Source organism: Crocuta crocuta, unplaced genomic scaffold (assembly GCF_008692635.1).
Source record: "Crocuta crocuta isolate KB4526 unplaced genomic scaffold, BGI_CrCroc_1.0 scaffold172, whole genome shotgun sequence".
In the NCBI taxonomy this organism is placed as follows: Eukaryota; Metazoa; Chordata; class Mammalia; order Carnivora; family Hyaenidae; genus Crocuta; species Crocuta crocuta.
Genome location: NW_027528872.1, coordinates 4,946,540 through 4,958,742, shown reverse-complemented (window position 1 = coordinate 4,958,742; position 12,203 = coordinate 4,946,540).

Below are 12,203 nucleotides of genomic sequence, written 5' to 3'. Positions count from 1 at the left end.
TTCTGCTTCTTTGTATGCCTAGTAATTGTTTATTGGATATCAGATACTGTGGCTTTGTTGGATATTTTTGTATTCCTAAAAATATTCTCGGGCTAAGTTACTTGAAAACACTTTGACCCTTCTGAGTCTTGCTTTTAAGCTTTTTTAGGCAGGAGTACACAGCATTTAGTCCAAGCCTAATTTTGTTTCATGACTGATGCAAAATCTTTTTCAGTACTCTGTGCAATGCTTTATGAATTATGTAGTTCAAGAGCTGGCAAAACCAACCCATGGTAATAGAATTCAGTGATCGACTGCAGGGGGTAGATTTGGGAACTTTCTGAAGAATTATATACACAGATATATCAAACTGAACATTAAGGTTTGTGAATATCATTGTACATAAATTTTACCTCAATACAAAGTATGTTTCATATTAAATAGACACATATTCAATAGTGAAACACATAAGGGGATGTGTAAAATTTTCTTCTGAATCTTTTTCAGTATTACTTAAATTTTCAATAAATATACAATCTTTTTAAAACGCAGATAAAACTAATATTAAAAAAAGAATGAAAGTATTTGGGGGGAACTCCCTGCCCTGCAGAATTGATGAACAAGAGGAAACAAATGTTTCCTGGGCATTGCCATACATCAGCCCTGTAAAGGGCAATTTATTACATTATTACATTTGATCAACATAACAATTCTATGAAGTAGGTATTATTCCATTTGCAAAAGAAGAAATGGTGATTCAGGCAGATTGTTATTAGTTCAAGGTCCCCCAACTTGATCTTAGGTCTGCCTATTTCTGGAGTCCATATTTGGATTCTAAAAAGAGACAGAAGCTTCTGGTATGGACTTTTGAAATTCAGAGAAGAAAGAATGCTTGGCGGGATGGGAAAGTCCCAGGAATATATCACTGTCTGCAGGCTTAGGAATTGGCACCCTCGACTCTGGGAGTTCACTGTCATGGAGAAGTGAAGGCAGTCATGAATAAAGCATAGTTAATCTGAAACTCAAAGAAGTCTGACCTCAGACAAGAAGAGAAGTGAGTGGCCAGAGATATTCCAGGCAATCTAAGACCCTGCATGGCTAACGGTGGGAGAGAGAGTGATGTGTTTGCTTCTAACAATTTGTCAACAGTTTATAAGGACAAAGCCTGCTTTGTCCGCAGATGGAATAACCCCTCTAAGGTCAAGGGTCATGGCTGTCAGGTTACAGGAACGGGTGTATTCCCTAAATTGGCTGCCTCCTGCCCAAGCAAGCCTGACTCACAGGTTGGTCACCTGTCTGGAATGGACTGTGGGAGAGCACACCAGTGAGGTCACCCACAGAGCACTGGGCCAGAGTAGTTTCCTGTCAACCTGCTCAGGTCACATCAGCTCACTCACCTTTTGCTGAAGGCTGTTTCTTAGTATAGAGAGTCTCTTTCAGTGTCTACACAAACATACTTTGATTGCTGGGCTTTAAAAAAAACCTCGTTGGTTTTCTTTTCATTGGCCATTTTCTTCAAGATTGGGATATAGAATCTCTGATTCCCAAAAAGCTCTCCCAGGTGCAGTTGCAACGGGTGTGGGGGCATCTGGGATTGACTTGAACCTAAAGCTCTGTTTAGAATGAGGGGCTCTGACGGGTATGTGCAAGAGCTGGTCGTGTTTTCTGAAAGCTGGCATACGACTGTTAGGAGATCATCTAAATCCTAGTTTCAGCACCAGTCAGGGGCGGGAGCCGGCAGGAAGAAAGAGTATGGCTCTCACACTCTGATGTCTCCATCATTCTTCCCCTCGTATCCTTGTGTGCAAAATGAGAGCTGGGCAGAGGAACCAGAAGGACTGAGCCTCACTCCCCACGCCACTCCCACACACTGCCTCTTTTATTTTTTTTATTATTATTTTTTAAAATATTTTTATTTATTTCTAGGAGAGAGAGAGAGAGAGAGAGAGAGAGACAGCGTGAGCAGGGGAGGGTCAGAGAGAGAAGGAGTCACAGACTGAAACAGGCTCCAGGCTCTGAGCTGGCTGTCAGCACAGAGCCCGACGCGGGGCTCGAACCCACGAACCGCGAGATCATGCCTCAAGCGGAAGTCGGACGCTTAACCGACTAAGCCACCCAGGCGCCCCTCACACTGCCTCTTTTATAACAGGGCTGGGTTGTGCCAAAAATCCTCTGCCAAAGGCCAGGCCCCAGGCTCTGTGGGGGCTTCCTGGTTTCCATGGCTCATTCGCTTCTGAGACCTTTGGCTGAGTTGCATCATGGGGGGCTAATTACTGCCAATTGTGGCACTGCTGTGTTCTACCTTCTGACGTAAAAAAATGGTCTGCTGGGAACTGGGTTAAAACCAACATACAACCATTTATTGCACACTTGTTAGGAAGCCACCGGGAAGGCCTAGCCAGAGTGGTTTTTAAACACACACACTCAAACTTTCTCTCCTCTTAGAGCCAAGAACAGCCCGTCAGTGATTGTTTTGAAAAACACAGGCTTACCTTCTCAGCCACATGGGAACTTTCTCTGAGGGTCAGTAGTAGGATTTCACGAAGAATGTGTTTCACCTGAAACCCTTGGATCCTCACAGAAGCGAGAGTGGAAAAGCAAAACATTTCTTGAGTGATTACTCTATGCTAAGTACTATTCTAGGCACTTAATATAACTTAATTGATCCTCACATTGCACCAGTGAAGTGTCCTCATTGTGATTTTGTGGGAACTGAGGCTCAGAGAAACTATATGTATTCCCAAAGTCACATTGTTTATCAAGTGGTGGAGTCAGAATTTAAACTGAGATCTTTTTTTTAACTGATTGCAAATCCTGAACTTTCTTCCACCATACACAGAAATCTTGTTGGCCCACAGAAAATATTAGGACAGTCATCTCCAAACTTTTCTGACCTCATATGCCCATCAGGAAATATCTTTAAGCACCACCTCCAATATGTGCATATTTATTTATAAATCAGATGCACTAATTAATATCTATCAGAATTGATTGATAATACAATACACCAGGGCATTAATTCTCATTTTTAAAAATTTTTATTTATTTTTTTTGCATTAATTCTCATTAATGACAATAGTTGTAAGTCTGTATTTGATATCATTTGGTATCAAATTTGATAATTTGGGCTTTTTTTTTTTTTTTTACCAAATCTATTAAATCGTTGTTCTTTTAACTTCAACAGGTGACTGACAAAGAATTTATTCCAGGCATAGAAGTAATCTGGCTTTTTGTTTTTTTCTCTTTTTAAGATTTGTTTATTTTTGAGAAAGACAGCTCAAGCAGGAAAGGGGAAGAGAGAGAGAGGACAGAAGATCTGAAGGGGGGTCTGCGCTGACAACAGCAAGCTCGATGTGGGGCTAGAACTCATGAGCCCTGAGATCATGACCTGAGCCAAAGTCAGACACTCAACCGACTGAGCCACCCAGGTGCCCCCGATTTTTTTTTTTTTTTTTCCTGGTCTTTATGTGCCTGAATTATTCCTGCATCTACAATCCAGTTTCATTGCAGGAGACATTGTAAGCTACTTGTCCATTCTGTGAGGGTTATTTGGTTAAAATTAGATATTCTGGCTTATAAATCTACTCATTGTGTTCATGTAAACCATAAAACACCAGAATATGCTAAAGATGAAAAAAGAAATAAGAGTACCAGTGTACACATCCCTTCGACCGTGCACAATTCTTACTTTCCCCTATCACTGGAATAAATGCAGATGGCCCAAGGAACCTGACGGTAGGCCCGGGGTCAATATGTATATTCAACAATAGTAAATCAAAATGTACTTCCTATTTTTAGACTAAAAATAGATATTGCTAGAAGTTTTAAATGGTTTCTTCCGCACCCCATGCCTTCTTCTGTGCAATTCCTAGAGCGTCAAGACCGCCCCCGGGAGCCCCCTGCCCTGGAGGAAGGTTGATGCTATATTCCTGATGCAGATACAGAAGGCAGAGGGTTTGGATGAGGAAAGCAGCCAGTCAGCAACCACGGAGTCAGTGCATGGGGCTGGGACCAGAGGATGCCCAGACTGGAGGACCACAGGAAGCATGCTGAGCACAGGCAACAGAAAAGCTCTGGGGAGTGAAGGTCCCACAAGAAGTGGGTTCTGGGCCAGACCAGCAGAACCCCCCTCCCCGCCCCCCCATCCAAGGAGGGTCCATAAGTTCCAACAGCCTGGTTTTCTAGATTTCATCCTTTCTGAATCCAGGTCTTTTCGGAGCCCTCCCTCCTACATGCTTGAATGCCAGAGTAAATGGAAACACACTCTGCAGCACAATGACCCCTTAAGGTTTGTTTTCCAAGATGGAAAATAAAGGCATTTCAGCCCTTCCATGGATAAAAATAACTAGCCGTTGATTTTGAAATCCCTTTCATTTGTCTCCCACAGACCAGCCCCATACAATGGCACTTTGTGTGAGAACTTTCGGTGCGGGCCAGCCAGGCCCTGCTTCCCTCTGCCTGCCAACGGGAGACGAGAGGCAGGCTTGGAGCCCGGCACTGGGAGAGGACTCTGGGCAGACCCTGCGTTGCTGTTGGACGTCATTCAGAAGTCCCCGCTCCGCGGGGGGAGTCCGAAGAGGAAAGCAAACAGAGCAAGGAGTAGTGGAAAATGCTGAGTCCTGGAGCTGGCCGGAACAGCATTTGCCTTTCCATGCTCAGAGCCAGCCGCTCTGCCCACCTGCAGCTGCAATAGCAAGCGTGACCCACCGCAAGCAGGGAGGCCCTGGCACCCAGCGCCCCGTCCAAGGGCTGGGAGGGTGGGAACAGACACCCCTGTCTCTTCAGACAGGCCCCCCAGAGCCCTTGCACTGAATGCTGAAGCCTCCTCCTCCTACGGGAATCAGGGAGGGGAAAAAAAAAACAAAAACAAAAAAACAACAACCAAAGGTTCTCAAAGAAGGGAGAAAAAGACTTTCTCGAGTTGTAGTTGCAGATTAACTGATAACTCTCACTCACCTAACACTGTGTGTCAAACACCAACATATATGAATTGGCAGTCACTGTATCAGTCTTTTGGGGTGGTACTGCTATTCCTATTTTAGGGACGAAGGAATTGAGGCACAGAGAGCTTAAGTCACTTACCCAAGCCACACAGCTCAAAAGCGAATGGGGCTAAGACTTAGGACCATGCAGTTTGAGGCAGGACCTGTATTTTTAAATGTGACTGCCTCTTCTCTTCAGCCTACCACATACATTTTCTCTCTAGGAATAGAAAATAGGAAGGACAGAGAGATGGAATTCAAACGAATAAAGGGAATGGATGAGAAAGAGAGAGGAGGAATCACCAAGGACTGAGATAATAGAAAGACCTTTAAAAAAAAAAAAAAAAAGGCAGGAGGTTGTCAGGAGAAGATGTGTGAGGCCAAGGTATAGACATGGCAGGAAAAGCTGGGTTGAAAATGGAAGCTATGACAGTACTGGCCAAACAGACACCTGTTCTTTTGTATGCCCCAAATAGGACTGTGGAAATAATATTCAGAGATCACTCAGCAAATGGGGCTCAAACAGCTCTCAGGAGGCTGGAGAGCAGGCAGCTGGAGCAGAGACCTGAGCACCTTCTCTTTCTCTTCCAATTACAGCCTGGGCTGGAGGCGGGTGCCCAGGGCTCCAGGGAGAGATTAGCACCCTGATGAGAAGAGACAGCCTATGTCAGCCTCACAGGGAGGCCTGTCTCATCCATTTGTAAGCTGAATAGCTCTTGTCCCCGAGGAAAGAAGGGTTGGAAGGAAAGGAGGAAGGGAGGGAAGGAAGAGATAGATTATTGCTGGTCTGTGTTTGGAGGGATGAGCCCTTGACCCTCATCAGACACATAGGATTGGCCTTAGAGTCAGCAGACCTAAGACCTAAGATGCCTCTGTCATCAGTTAGCAAGGTGATCTCAGATTAAGTCACCTACACCCTCTTACCTTAAACCCCTTATCTCTACAATGAGGGGATTGGACTTTATCTCTAAGATGCTTCCCAGATCTAAAATCTGTATAATGGTGATATTGTGACCAAGGACAAGTCACCTTGGCAACCCCCCCACCCCCACCCAAGTCCTGTTTCTAGCAGGGGCTCACCTCCCATCCACACCTGTCCTGGCAATGCCATCTCTCAAGTACCTTTCTGATCTGCTCACTGCTGATTCTCTTGGAGGGTTCTCTTCTGGAGAAATGAAACCATTTTCCCACTGGTCCCCCTGCCTCCATCCTCCTGCCTTCTGATCCATTCTCTGTCTGACAAACAGAACGATCTTTCTAAGCACAGATCAGATCAGATCACATGACTTGGCTTGCCAGAAGGTTCTGAGGCCTCCACTTTCCCCACCGCAGGGGACACAAGACTCTGAATCATCAGTCCATCCTCCCTTCCCACGCCACTCACCACTAGTCCATTTCACCCTGTGCCTTGGTTCCACGAAACGACTTCCAGTTTCTCTATCAATCCATGAACTTTCTCACCTCTGGGCCTCAACCTGGACCTCTTCCCACATTCCACTTGGCTGACTGCTCTTTACCTTCAGGGTATAAATTCTTCCAGACTGGGTGCTCCTCCTAGATGTCAAATCATTACTCTTACTGCACTGGATACTCATTCTCCCTTTCCGTGTCTATGGCCTTAATTTGCAAAGAGCAGAGTAAAGGCAACAATTGGGCCTCTTTTCCTTATGGTTTCCCTGATATTGAACCCAGTGCCAACCACAAAGCAGGCTCTCAAGGAATGTTTGCTACCTGAATAACTTGTTTGGTAGTATCATCACATAGGGTACCTTCCAGCAACCACATCCTGTACTCCCATACAGTGTAATCTCGTACCTCCTGTATCTTCAGTTTCAGAAAATCAGGAGATGTAAGACTTTCCTTCACCCCAGGAATCTCCCATTCCCAACCTGAACATGAGCATTTAGCAGACTGTTGGAATCCATCAGAACTAATAGCAAGAACTGCCATCATCAATTCTGAATCAACTATGGTCACCTTTAAACTAGGATTGTTGTCCGGAAACTGGACAAGATCCAATCCAGTAGAGGAAGAAGGGTAAGGGTTGGGAGGACATGGGGGAGATTCAGACCTACCTTCTAGTGCCAGTTCTGTCACTAATGGGGTTGACTTTGGGCAAGTCTTTATCCTCTCTGGACCTTGAGTTGATGCATGCCTACCTAATTGAAGAGGTTGGCTAGGTTAACCTTTAAGGCCCCTTTTAACTTGAAAATGTAGAATTTAGAATTACGGTGTTCGCTCTTTCATTCATCGGCTTCTAGGCCATTAATGGTTTTTATAAGGAGACCGTGTGAAATATCATCAAAGTGGAAGGAACTGCTGTGAATTATCCCAGACAATGGGTAGACACTGGGACTGCCCCAGGTACACCAGCCTTTGTGGTCACTCTTGTCTTAATCGGGTCTTTGTTGGCCGGGTTTCAAGTTTTTGGTTGTTATTTGTGGTGGCCGAGAGGATAATTTGGGATTTGTGCTCAGACCTCTAATCTGGGATTTCAAGTGGGCTGCCCATATGGGTGCCCAGAGCAGCTAACCTGGACTGCCCCCCATCATGCAGTTCATCCACCTGGTTCCCTTACTTTCTCCTGAAGCAAGAAGCCTGAGCCCAGATGAACCGATCCCCTACCCCAGTGGTCTCAAGTCGGTGAAGAAAATACTTTAAATCCCCTTGGGCTCATGTACAGCTTTGTGCTGCCATTATGAAAACTTGACCACAGAGAAAACAGATACCTTAGTGAAATACCTATTTGCTCTCCAAACACTGCTCATTGTCTTTACCATCACTCTTACCTTTCCTTTGATGTGTATAAACATCTCAAATAAAAGGTGCATTGGTCGCACTATAATTGTAAACTTTCTTATTCCCATGGAAACTAGAACAAATGGGAAAAATCAGTCTATCTGAGAAGTAGATTAGCAGAGAAGATTCCCCAATTCAATCACTTTTGAGGTTCTGAACTTGCATTCCCCTGAGATCTGTAAGAGCAAGGACCGGTTCATATAAACACTACCATTCCCAAAGCCTTATTTTTTTTTTTTAAGTTTATTTATCTATTTTGAGAGAGAGAGAGAAAGCAGGGAAGGGCAGAGAGAGAGAATCCCAAACAGGCTCCATGCTGTCAGCACAGATCCTGACACGGGGCTCGGTCCCACGAGCTGGGAGATCATGACCTGAGCCAAGAACAAGAGTCAGATGTTCAACCAACTGAGCCACCCAGGTGCCCTCCAAAGCTTTTTAGAATTCCCAGTCCCATCTCTCATCTCTCCTTCTAATATTTGGAATATTCCTGCCTTAATCCCAGATCAAAGCCAATAGTCATCATCAATTTTCTAGCCTTGTGAAGATCGTTGTCACCTCTTCAAGTCACTTACTATTCCCAGGCACATATGGGGGACAGCCCTTGTAAGAGTAGAAGAATCAAAGCTGAAAGTTCAAGATTTGCCTGTGGAAAAATTAAAAATAGCCTGCTTCTGTCCCAGGTCAGTGGCTCAGTCTGACAGCATGGAATGGGCAGAGAGAAGGTAGTGGTCGTCTCTTGACCCTCTATAATTCCCACTAGTGGCTGCTGAAAACTTCCTTGGTCTTCCATGTGAAATCTTATGGAGTGACCAGAGCTGACTTGACATCAAAGCTCTTTAAAAACGCTGTGGCTGAGAGAGCACTAGAGCCTGAGTGGCAGAGATGAGAGATTAGGGACAGACTGGGAACTCAAAAGGGCTTTGGGGATTGCACAGCATGTCATGAGACCTGAGGGTCATTGTTGATTCTCTAGCGTTGCCATGGGCAGATGATCGTCACTATCATTACTTCGGACGTCAGCACTTTGAGAGAGACCCGGCAGTGGAATGAAACTGGCTTTCTCAGGATAGAAATATTTTCCAGGAAAATGGAAAAGGGAAAAGAGATCAGAACATTGAGTAAAACAGGAAATGGCACTGGACAGGGGGCAGAGACAGAGCTGCCTTACTCCCAAATTTGCAGTTTTAAATTCTCCATAAATGGCGTTTACTTCAATTGTGAGCCTTTTCACTTTTTCACCCATTGATCAACACCTGCTTTTATCAGAATCCTTAAATCTCTGCCTCATTGCCAGAGGTGCTAGGAAAGTGTTTCTTTCTTCTGTTATTTGTTGTTCTTAGGTGAGGGTTCTCATAGCATAGAGGGATCCCAAGCAGCAGTGAGCAGGCAGCAGCATGCTGAGTCTATTTACCCGTAAAACGACAAGGGCCAGCTACCCAGGTCAAGTTTCCCTAGAGTTGAGCCAGAGAAAGGCCTCTGTTCAACTGAAATTGCATGACAAACCACCTTCCTGGAGCTATCACTGGGGAGAAGCAGAGGTTACAAAGCTGGTTCTGGAAATGGAGAAGCTGCCTTATAGAAAGAAGACTGCCCTTGTCCCGTGTTCGATGTATGCGGTCTACCTTCTTGTAACTGGGACTCTGGCTCCCGTGGATGGAGGACCATTAGACAACATCATCAGAGATCTTTTGCAATTGTTGGGTGGCAACACAGCATAAGGGAAAGAACAAGAGCTCAGACGTCAGATGGTGCTGATGAATGTGATGACCTCGTGTACTCCCTTCCACCATAGGTTCTAGAATAAAATGGGCTTCGTGCCAAGTAAACATGGATCCTGAATAGAGAGCTTCCTACGGGCCATCAAGTCAAATTCTACAGGGACCAGGCAGGAGTGCAAACGTGCGGGGCTGACCTAGAGACAGAATAGGAGGTTCATGTTCACCTTGAGGGGCACCTACCACTCAGTGTCTGTAGGTGCCTGCTATAAAGGAATGCCAGTATTCAAAGACCACCTATACTGTACTGCAGTGCACTGTTCCCCGGAGCTGTACAGGTGAGTCCCAACACTGTGAAGGCCAAGTTGAACAACTTTATGGTGCACAATCAACTCACAGTCGGCCCACACGTAACTTCTCATCTACATTGCCTGCCTCCTTTTACCCAAAGCACAAATCACAATCCTCTTCCTTTTTAGGTTAAAAAATTATACCTCATTATACGGGAAACCTCTGTTGCTCTTGATTTTTATCTGTTTGTGTGTTTATTTATTTATTTGTTGAGTGTTATCGCTGGCTCCAAAGCCATAGCAGTGGTGAGCCAGATTAGCCTTGGGCAATTACTTTAACCCCTAACCTCCCGAAAGCCTGTCAAATCTAGAGATTTTTGATGGCCAGCTTCTTCTGAACGACTCCTTTTTTCCCTCCGTCTCTATCCTCACCCTAGCCTGTTCCTTCAAGTCCTGCAGTGTTTGAGAAGATACTGTCTCTGGCCCAGCTGCTCCCACCGTGGCTTCAGTATGGTGGTCTTGGCAGTATCATTAAGAGAAATCGCCCAAGCCAAGTTGTCTGAGACTCTAAGCTCTAGCCCCTAGTTTGAGAAACAGAGGTCTAAGCGTATTTCATTCAAGCATATCTTGTATCTTTTAACCTGGTCAGCACCAAATCAGATACTTTGGGGGAGAAGAGCAACTTGGCACCAAAGGAAAGCTCTCTGACCTAATCCTTGACTGAGGCAGAGATCTATTTTCTGTGTAGTGGTTATTCAAGGCAAGATAGCTCCGATGGGGCCTCAGTTTGGCTCAGAAACTGGCTTTGCTTGGGTTTGTAGCTGAAGACTAAAAAATATAAGGACATCAAGTCATCTTCCCAAAGTCTCCCAGGGAGTGGCGGTGGCTTGTCTGAGGTATAGGACCCAGAGTCCCCCTCATGGCCAGTCCAGCACTCTAGCCACTAGACCACACAGTGTTCAACGTACACTCAGCAAACCTCAGGTTTCAGGCCTGAAGAAATAGATTTTCCAAAACCAGAGCTCTCTTTGTGAACAATTCAGCAAAAATTCTCTTTCCAGCTGTGACTTGGGATTCATGTTGCAAATGCTGGTGTTAATTAAAAACATCCACCTTCTACAGTTTCAACAACAAGAGAGAAGCACCACGCAGGATGTGTTCCCAAGCACTCGTCCCCAAAGCACTTACAAATATGATTTTATTTATGGCATGGGCTGCTGGGGGTTCTGACAGATATCCTCATTCTCAGTTTTCAGTCCCAATGAAAGAGTTGGGGCCAAGGAGGTGAATGTGATGGGTCCAAATTTGCACAGAGCAAAATTAGTACCAGAAGAAACCAGAACACTACTCATGTCCAAAGCATCACCAAACATGTTCAACTTTTTTTTTTTTTTTTCAAATTTACTTATTTTGAGAGAGAGAGAGAGAGCATGAGCAGGGGAGGGGCAGAGAAAGGGAGAGAGGGAATCTTAAGCAGGCCCTGCACTGTCAGAGGAGAGCCCAATGTGCAGCTTGAACTAACTGAGATCGTGACCTGAATCGAAATCAAGGGTCAGATGCTCAACCGACTGAGCCACCCAAGTGCCCCATCTTTCTGTGTTAGTACCAGGAACTTTATCCAGTTGAAATCAAATATTTATCTGTTGAGTCATTTAAAACCTGTTTCATGGGCTCTTAGTCCCTTCAGACATGAGCAAAAATGCGGTGTGACAATGCTATGGACATTCCAGCTAGGATGACACCATATTACAGTCAATGATCAGGGCATTACTTTATACTTCCCTGTATTCTCATTGTAAGTTTATTAGGAAATCTTTATCTGAACTGGTCCCGAGATAGTGAGATCAGCGAGACTGAACTGCATTTATTTCTTCCTGTGCTTGTCTCTGGTTGGTAGGTCTGTCCTGCTTTCACACATGCACCAGACAGGAAAGAATCGAGCCAAACCCACATTGTTATGAATGAATTTCTTTGTTTTTAATCTCACACAGTTTAAAATACAATATGAAATCAGGCTACAGTATATAAAAAACTCTCCAGCAAAATGATGTGCCAGCATCAGCTACTAAAATAANCTTACATCGCTACATCTCTAAGCTACCTCAGTTCTGATTTTTAAAAAGCACCTGCTTTTCCTTTTTGCATCTTGCTTTTAAATGTTCAGCTTTTAAAAAATATAAATTATACGAAAATACAAGTTGGAAAATAGTCAAACACAATATAACATCTTTTTCATCCCTATACTTCTCAGCTTAAAAAAAAAAGTATTCTTAAAAAAAGTTCAATAACTGAGGCAGTATTCCTGATACAGATAATTTCATTTTAATATATATACTTTATATATGTATATGTATACATATATTTATGGTTCCTTGAAATTTCTTTGGAATGTAGATATGAGTTCAACACATTTATATAGACCCCAGCAGAAAGCAGCA